This window comes from Talpa occidentalis, unplaced genomic scaffold (genome assembly GCF_014898055.3).
Source record: "Talpa occidentalis isolate TD23 unplaced genomic scaffold, MPIMG_talOcc4v2.1 talOcc4.2, whole genome shotgun sequence".
NCBI classification, from domain to species: domain Eukaryota; kingdom Metazoa; phylum Chordata; class Mammalia; order Eulipotyphla; family Talpidae; genus Talpa; species Talpa occidentalis.
In genome coordinates this window covers 27,166,073-27,175,453 of record NW_023602073.1, presented here as the reverse complement: position 1 = coordinate 27,175,453, position 9,381 = coordinate 27,166,073, and the positions used below count along the sequence as shown (strand labels likewise).

The 9,381-nt window shown below is 48.4% G+C and overlaps 1 pseudogene; it reads right to left on the bottom strand.

Annotated features, from left to right (window-relative positions):
- Nucleotides 1-444: 444 nt before the first annotated feature.
- On the bottom strand, nucleotides 445-8,628 carry LOC129146263 (class I histocompatibility antigen, Gogo-C*0202 alpha chain-like; annotated as a pseudogene).
- Nucleotides 8,629-9,381: the final 753 nt, after the last annotated feature.

Sequence of the window (9,381 nt, the reverse complement as noted above, 5' to 3'; positions counted from 1 at the left end):
GAGTGAGCTCCTTTCCTCCCTTGCTGTCCTCTGTTCAGGGAATATAGACCTTCTTTCCCTAATTATTCTAAAGCTCCAACTGTCTCTTTGTGATTGCTTAGTTCTCTATGGTCTCACTGTCTGAATGTTTCTGTGCCCAGAACTAAGTCTCTGTGTCCCAGCCCTTAACTTTTTTTCTTCATGGTCCTTATCCATGAATGGCCTGTTCCCCTAGTCCTGGGTCTTATCTCTGGAGCTTCCCTTACCTGCCGAAGTCCCCATCTACCAAGTCCCTAAAGCTACCTGATTATCCTAACTTGCCCTAGGACTCATTCCCCTCCTGTCCCAGTTCTTGCAGGGACCTGCCGCTTTTGCTCCCTGTTAATTCTTATATGAGAGAACTTTCTCAAGCATGTCTTTGCCGCCATGTTGATCAGCTGGCTTCTGGAGATTCAAATGCTTGCCCTAAATCTGCCTACCAAGAGAGGACAGAAAAGGAAGGTGGGTCTTGTGGACTTAGTGAAGCATCCGCTCAACCGACCTGGGTGATCTATAAAAAATTAATTAGTGAAGCAGAAAAGACTTGAAAGTTCATGGGGACTCCTGATACTCGCAGAAAATTTGCTCTTCTCAATGTTAGCTCACAACACCATAAATTCTAAAGGCCTTAAGGTAATTATACCAGAATTGTAGGTTTTCAGGCCTAGTGTCACAGCCAGGAACGGATCACAGGCTACAGGGGCAGCACTGAGTCCCACCCACTAGACCACCTGGGGTTGGTGTCTCATGAGACCGCAGCAGGAACTCCGCTTGACACTCTCAGGCAAGCACGGAGAAGAAGCAGATGTGTTTAGAGAAAGAAAAAAAGTTTATTGAGGAGAAAAGGAACAGAAAGTGACACCCCAGGCCTGTGTATCAGGCCAGGGAGGGGCAAGGAAGCCCAAGTGGGTCGTGCCTCAGGGAATATAGACCTTCTTTCCCTAATTATTCTAAAGCTCCACCTGTCTCTTTGTGATTGCTTAGTTCTCTATGGTCTCACTGCCTGAATATCTCTGTGCCCAGAACTAAGTCTCTGTGTCCCAGCCCTTAACTTTTTTTCTTCATGGTCCTTATCCATGAATGGCCTGTTCCCCTAGTCCTGGGTCTTATCTCTGGAGCTTCCCTTACCTGCCGAAGTCCCCATCTACCAAGTCCCTAAAGCTACCTGATTATCCTAACTTGCCCTAGGACTCATTCCCCACTCTATGGATGGAGACCCTAACTGCTGTTAGGACAAAGGTTATCCATCAGATCGATGACTGCTTCCTGTTGAACATGGGTGACTTAGGGACACAGGGCTCCACCGCAGGATGACAATGTAAGGACCTCGGAAGAAAGACAGTGGTGGCTTCATAGTGGGTTTCATTGAAGGACCATGTGCAGTTTGATGGCCTCCAGAGCAGATGATCCTGATGAGGGCAATGAGAATTCAATGGCCCAAGCAAGAGGAAAATGAAAAAAAAAAAAAAAGTTTTAGTAAGGGAATGCAAAAAGGAAAACAGCCAGAACAGGAGTTTGTTGTTTGAAGGATTTAAGAGTAAGGAGGGCACAGACTCATGAGCTCCCGAGTCTGCAGGGGTCCAGGAGTGCAAGTCCTCGCTCAGGGAGATGTAATCCGCGCCATATCATAGGCGAACTGATCATACCCGCCAAGGAGGTTCCCGTGGGGCCCCATTTCACAGCCAAACATCCTCTGGAGGGTGTGAGACCCTGAAACCCACACCTGTGGTCATCATGAGGTCACCCTGCTCTCTCACCCTCAATAAACCTAAACTGAAAATGAAACTGCAGGCAGGTGAGTCCCTCTGGCTCTTGCCAGTGGAGGGTCCTGGCAGATCCACCAGCCTCGAGGGGTCAGTGGAGCCTGAGACTCGGGACACCCCGGCCTTATGGTGGCAATGGGGGTGTGACCTGACCCTGGCACCGCTCCGCGAAGCTCACCGTCCTCGCTCTGGTTGTAGCGGCCACGCAGGCCCTTCAGGAGCACTTTGAACCACTGCGCGTTGTCCCTTTGGTTCTGAGTCTCCTCGTCCAGGGCCTCCTGCCCCACCTGCCATGCTCAAGGCGCCCGCGGCTCCTCACTCTGGCCCGGAGAGTCGCTGTCGAACCGCCCGAACTGCGTGTCATCCACGTAGCCCACGGCGATGTAGCGGGGCTCCCCGAGGCTGGGCCAGGACATCGCGGTGTAGAAAAGCCTCAGGGAGTAGGAACCTGGGTGCTGGAGGGGGAGACCCTGGCTGACCCTCCTCTCAGCGCGGGCCCAGGGCCCAGGGAGATGGGGCTGGAGGAGAGAAATGGGCGGGGCCGTGAGAGTGAAAAGGGGCGGTGGACCAAGAAGGGCCCAGACTCAGGGGACCAGAGCCCTTAGGGGAGGCGGGAGGGACAGAAGGGACCAGAACACAAAGCGCCTGAAGGGGGTACAAGAGGTTGGGGAGGAGATGAGCCTTTCCTGGGGTCCCGCACCCACAGTGGGCTCCTTGCTCTTCCCCCCTGGAGCAACAGTGTCCAGCTGGACACAAACTCATGCGTCCGGGTCTCCATCAGGGCCAGGGGCCCCCAGAGTAGCAGCAGGAGGGTGAGGGGCATCACACTCCTTCCAGGGGCCTGGGGAGAAGGAGTCCAGGAGAGTCCTTGGAGACTTTGTAACTGGAGCAGGATGATGCTGATTGTCTTGCCTGGAAACCCCCCAGGAAATGGGGAGAGAAAATGGGGGTGAGTGTTGGGTCATCAAGGCTGCACCACCCCACAGAGCCTGTGAGAGAGAGACATGATGCTGTAACAGTGTGACATCCACAGAAAGGGGAGGCTCCAAATTCCCTTCCCCACCTTAGGGAGGAGTGGATTTGGGCTGGAGGAAGACACAGCCTGGAGGAATGAAGAAGGTAGTAGTATTTTCAGATAATTGTGAATATTCATACTAAATTAAAACCGTACAGGTGGTAGTTTCTTAAAGGTTATTTAGAAAGTGAAACTTGAGGGGCCTTCCTGGTGGCACAGGCTGTTGAGTGCAGCACTGTGAAGCTGTCCGCAGCCTCAGCAGTGCCAGTTCGATCCCCGCGGGCCTCAGAGCAACGCACATGGCAAGCAGACCTCTCCTGACTCGCCTGCTGCTCCCCTCAGCAATGTATATCACCATTCTGCCAGTTCTGTTCCCCACTCTCTCTCTGGTGAATCCTCTCACCCTCCACACCTCTGGCCTATACCTTGGTTCTTGTATAAAAAAAAAAAAAAGTGAAACTTGAAATAATATCATAGAGTATTTCCTATTCTGTTACATTTCCATAGGCCTCTCTCGCATATTGGTTGAAACTTGTGCTAATGTACAATTTTTAAGGTGATACTGTTAGGAAGAAAGGATGTTCTGAGTTAATTCCATACAGGCTTTGTGGATTTCACCACCACTCCAGACCAAAGCCATCAAGACACTGGGAATGACAAATCCCATCATCACCAAAGGGAGGGTTGCTGGGAACTGAGGGTGGAGTTAAGCAGCTAGTATTGGTATAAAACCAGACAGGTGGGCCTTGGGGTGCTCTCTTGGCTTCAGAGCTCTTGGCTCTCCACCAGCTCTCCGCGTGCCATTGGGATTCCAGGTCAGTGGAACAGGTAGGACGCATTTAAGTCTTTATCTCCCTCTTTTCTCCCTGAGTTGTACATTTCCTCATTTCCCCTTTCCTGTGTAAACAAACCTTTTATTAACCTTTTATGTGCACCTGCAGTTGAGTATTAATTAAGTCCCTTTTAAGCACGCAGGTGAGGACCCCACAGTCAGGCAACCCGTTTTATATTGGGATTGCCCTGTAACAGTTTGGCACCCAACATGGTTCTCAAGTTATACCTGTGGTTGCCCGGCCCAAAGTTAACTCCTTGCGTTGGTCACCTTAAGCGCACTAGGTCTGCAGAGCATTGGTAAGTCTTTGTACCAGGTCTTGAACAGTTTTGTTTCCTCTTGCATATGGCTCTGTCTGGTTTTTCAAACATGAATTTAAGCAGTCTCATCCCTAGCTTAAGTTCTTTCAGTTTTATTCTGGCCTTGACTTTAAGTAGTCTTTTCCTGTTCACTACCAGCTTTATAAACATCACTACCAGCTTTATAAACATAAATTATTTGGTGAAACCAGGACTGTGGTACATGATTTTACTTCTGAATACATACATGGGTGGTTTACAAGCGATCCCTTTACAGTCTGTGCTTCTGGGTGTTTTTTTGGTAATGTGTGTAAGTGCCATTTGCTACATTCTTGATTCTATGAGAGGTAGATGTTCTACTTCACGTACTGAGAATGTGCACCAACACATTCAGGCTCTTTTTTTTTTTTTTTTAAAGATTTATTTATTTATTTATTTATACAAGCACTGGGTACAGTCAGAAGCACGGGAGGGCGAGAGAATTCACCAGAGCCAGAGCGGGGAGCAGAGCAGGCAGAAGGACCGAAGTACACTGCTGAGGGGAGCAGCGGGCGGCAGGAGAGGTCTGCATGCCATGTGGGACCCTCCTCCGGTGGCCGGGGAGCAGCCAGGGATCGAACTGGCACTGCAGAGACTGCAGGCGGCTTTGCCACCCGTCGCTCAACTGCTGCGCCACAGGGAGGCCCGCACATTCAGGCTCTTAACATAACTATGCAACAACAAATTCAGGCTCTTAACTTAGCTATGGAACAACAAATTCAGGCTCTTGATTTAACTACTAAGAGCACGAGGGATGAAAATCAAACCGTTTTTGAGTCAGCTTTTAGAAGCATTTAAGATCAAGCTTTTAAAAGTATACAGGATCATACATGCAAAGAATGAAGCTTGACTTCTACCTCACACCATGCACAAAAAACAACTCAAAATGGATTAAAGAACTAGACATAAGATCTGAAACCATAAAATACATAGAAGGAAATATAGGCAAAACACTACATGACATGCACCTCAAAGACATCTTTACAGACACATCACCCAAAGCAGTGATAGCGAAGGCAAAGATAAACAGCTGGGACTACATCAAATTAAAGAGCTTCTGCACAGTGAAAGAGATAATAACCAAAACAAAGAGAAACCCCACCGACTGGGAGAACATTTTTGCACACAACACTAATGATAAAGGACTGGTGACAAAGATCTACAAAGAGCTGATGAGACTCAACAAAATCAAAGAAAATAATCCAGTCAAAAAATGGGCAGAAGAGGGCCTCCCCAGTGGCACAGTGGTTGAGCGCTGGGTTGCGAAGCTTCCTGCAGCCTCTGCAATGCCGGTTCGATCCCCGGCTGCTCCCCGGCCACCGGAGGAGGGTCCCACATGGCATGCAGACCTCTCCTTCTGCCCGCTGCTCCCCTCAACAGTGTACTTTGGTCCTTCTGCCTGCTCTGCTCCCTGCTCCGGCTCTGGTGAATTCTCTTACCCTCCTGCGCTTCTGACTGTACCCAGTGCATGTATAAACAAAAACAAAAAAACAAACAAATAAATAAAACATGCCTCTATAAAAAAAAAATGGCAGAAGAGCTAAATAGAAACTTCTCTGAAGAGGAAATCAAATGGCCAAGAGGCATATGAAAAAATGTTCAACATCACTTGTAATCAAGGAAATGCAAATCAAAACTACAATGAGATACCATCTTACACCAGTGAGAATGGCACATATTAAAAAAACTAGCAACAACAAGTGTTGGCGGGATTGTGGAGAAAAAGGAACTCTCCTGCACTGTTGGTGGGAGTGCTAACTGGTCCAACCACCATGGAGAGCTGTGTGGAGATTTCTTGACCTACTAAACATAGAGCTTCCATATGATCCAGCAATTCCACTCCTAGGTATTTACCCAAAGGACACAGAAATATTAATTCCAAAGAGCACCTGCACTCCTATGTTTATAGCAATACTATTTACAATAGCTAAGCTTTGGAAATAACCCAAAAGCCCAAAAATAGATGACTGGATCAAGAAGATGTGGTACATATACACAATGGAATATTACTCAGCAAACAAAAAAGATAAACACATGCAGTTTGCAGCAACATGGATGGAGCTAGAAGGGATCATGCTCAGCGAAATAAGTCAGAAAAAAAAATAAAAAAGAAAAAGTACTCTTTCATGACTCTCCACGTGCACACGACCATTTGGAAGGAGCGAGGACTCCTCACCGCAGTAAAAAGGATGTCAAACACCCATTAGAAATCCTGGCCTTGCTGTTGCTGTGATGCATTGTCCTGGCCACCAAAAGGGTGGGTCTGACATGGCAAAGGGCAACAGGGCAGCTGATCTGGTGGCTAAGACCGCTGCCTGTTTTGCTCTCCGGGGTGCACTCATCCTGCTTGTGGACCTGACTCAGTATGCTCCTGAATACACTGAGTGGGATGAGGAGAGAGCTCATGCATGGGGATTTACTGAGTTTGACCCCAGCTCCACTTGGAGAGTAAACTCCCATGGGATGATACTCCTCCCGGAGGCCCTGGTAGACCCAGTGTAAAACATCTGTCAGTACCAGGCTTACACCAGCAGGGGGACCTGGGGTGGTGGTCGCTTCCGCCCAAAGATGAGTCACTTCCGCCCAAAGCGGAAGCTGATGCAACAGTAACCGGATGTTGCAAATCCACCTAAAGCGCATGTGCAGGCTTTCCGAGATATATATAGCCCCTCCCCTTGAATAAAGAGAGTTCCTGCTTCCAGCCAAGAGAGTGCACGTGTCTTTTCATCCCCAGCCCCTCTGCCGTGTTCCTGAACCCCATTGGCCTGCAGGCAGGACCTGCAAGTGGCGCCTGAACGTGGGACACGAGTATGAGGGATCCTCTGAGGGACCGATCAATCAGTAAGGTAAGGATTAGGTAAGTGATCGGCATCATGGGCAATACCATGTCCAAGGGCCAACTTGTTAGAGCCCTGCAACTTCTGCTTAAACATTATGGAACTCCCATTAAGGTTCAGACCCTTCATGATCTAGTCTCAGTCCTCGCAAATACCAGCAAATGGTTCTTTCAGCAGGACACCGTCTCAGTAAGAAACTGGGAAAAGGTCAAAGCAGACTTCCTTCTTTACAGGGACCTTTATGGACCCCAAACTATTCCCCTTCCGTATTTTTTTCTGTGTGGCAGCTAGTCCATGATGCCCTTAGTGATGGGGGAGCAGCTGCTTATGAACTAGTGGCTGAGGTATTGCACTCTGCAGCTCAGTCCGAAAGCGAAATGCCAGCCACATGCTCGGCCGCAGCAAGCTCAGCCACAGAAACCCCCCCTTCTCAATCCTCAAATCCGGGGGTAGATTCCTCTTCAGACGAGGGGAATGTGGAGGACAATACAGACTATCCACCTCCCCATGATAGACCACCCCCATCAACCAAAAATCGGCGGCATCCCTCCCCCACCACTCTCCCCTCTGCCCCTCCACCCAACTCCCATGGCTCTGACCCAGACCTTCCTGGGCTTATACAGTCCCTAACTTCTGTTCTTTCAAGATTTGTACCCTCCAACTCTGAAAATTCTCGGGAATCCCTTCTGGCCTGCCCGGTCTCAGTTGTTCAAAATGATCAGGGACAGCAGGTCCGGCAACATTCGGCACTGCCTTTCCAAGACCTCAAGCTCTTAAAAGAATCTATCAAAGACTATGGACTTCAGAGCCCTTTTGTTCACCAAATGTTAGACACCTTTGAAACCTTTATTATGACACCCAATGACTGGAAGGATACTTTCCGCGAGGTTTTGAGCCCGGGGGATTATCTTTTGTGGAAGGGTCAGTTTACAGAACTCTGTGACCAGTATGCTCAAACCAATATTCAAAGAGGTTTTCCCCAACAAACTAAAGAAATGTTAACCGGGGAGGGTCCCAATTATAGTACTAATCAGCAACAATGTTTATATAATCCTGTTGTTTTTGCACAAGTAGCCTTGGCAGCAAAATCAGCTTGGAAGGCACTGGGATCCAGGGGACAGCCTCACCAATCCCTTACAAAAATCCTTCAGGGCCCCTCAGAGCCATTTGCTGACTTTGTAGCTCGCCTTCTAACAGCAGCCTCTCGAATTATGGGTGAGGGCGAGCCTACCTCTATACTAGTTAAACAATTGGCGTTTGAAAATGCTAACAAATGGTGCTAGGAGGCCATTTGCCCATGGAAGGATAAACAGGATATTTCTGGGTATATTCGCTTGTGTAAGGATATTGATGGGGCTACCGTTACAGGCACCATCATGGCGGCAGCTCTGCAGCCATGAGCCCAGCACCCCCCCTCCTTTGCAACATGATTCATTGGACAATAGTTAATAATCCCCCTTTCCTTTCCTTTCCTTCTGCAAGTTTCCAGAAAGGGGGGTATTCTCCTGTCATTCTTGTCTACCAATTCCACCACTGGACTCCCTTCTATAGTGTCTTTCAATCTATCATTCAACAATCAATCCTCCCTCAATTGTAGCTGTCACCTTTCCTCTTGTTGGTCCAGAACCCTCAGCAATTCCTTTGTTGTCATGCGTTTCCCTAAGGTCATTATTATGCCTGTCAATGTGTCTGAGTCTACTTCTCAGGTAATCATCTGAAATCAACAAGCAGGTCCGGCATTGGTTGTTGGCGCCTTGATCTCCGTCTTCTCGATGCTGGCAGCTGCGGCCGCGGTGGTTGGCGGCCTAGATCTATCCAACTTCATACTCAACGCAGATATCAACAACCATCTCGCAGTCGGACTACTCCAGAGTCTCCAGCACCTTTCTCATACAAAATTCCATCAACAACCATCTTGCAGTCAGACTACTCCAGTTGAATCCACAAGTTTCCTTAATACAGGAAGAAATTGACTTATTGACTTTAACTGCTCATGTTCCTTGTATTCCTACCTATGCCTTCACGTGTGTTACACCTGCCATCCTTTTCAACTATTCCTTTCAAGTTCATACCCTTAATGCCTACCTGCGCGGCCCGTGGAACCAAACTTTCTCAATTTTACTGCACAATTGGCTAATCAAATTCTAACCATTGACAACATCCGTGCTTCAGTACAAAATCCTTGGGGGAAGCAATATCACTCCTAGGTACAGTCCTCTTCTGCCTGGAAATCATTTTCTACATCCAGTGGTGCCAGTGGAATAGACGTGGTGCCAGTGGAATAGACGAAAAATCTGCAAGTAGCTCTCCAAAACGTGTGCTATTCTCCATTACAGCCCACTGAAAATCCCAGGGTGTGGATAAACATTGCCCTTGACCACCTGTAGGCCAATGACGGGTAAGATGGTGGTGTACCCGTAGCAACCTAAGACAGCTCCACTACCTTACCTAGGATCCTGGTAGTGGGTGGCTATGACGGGTAAGCACGTGAGTACGACTGCCACAACCTAAGACAGGCCCAGTGTGTGTCCCCCCATCAATAAAGTAAAAATGGGGGAGATGTCAGTACCAGGCTTAC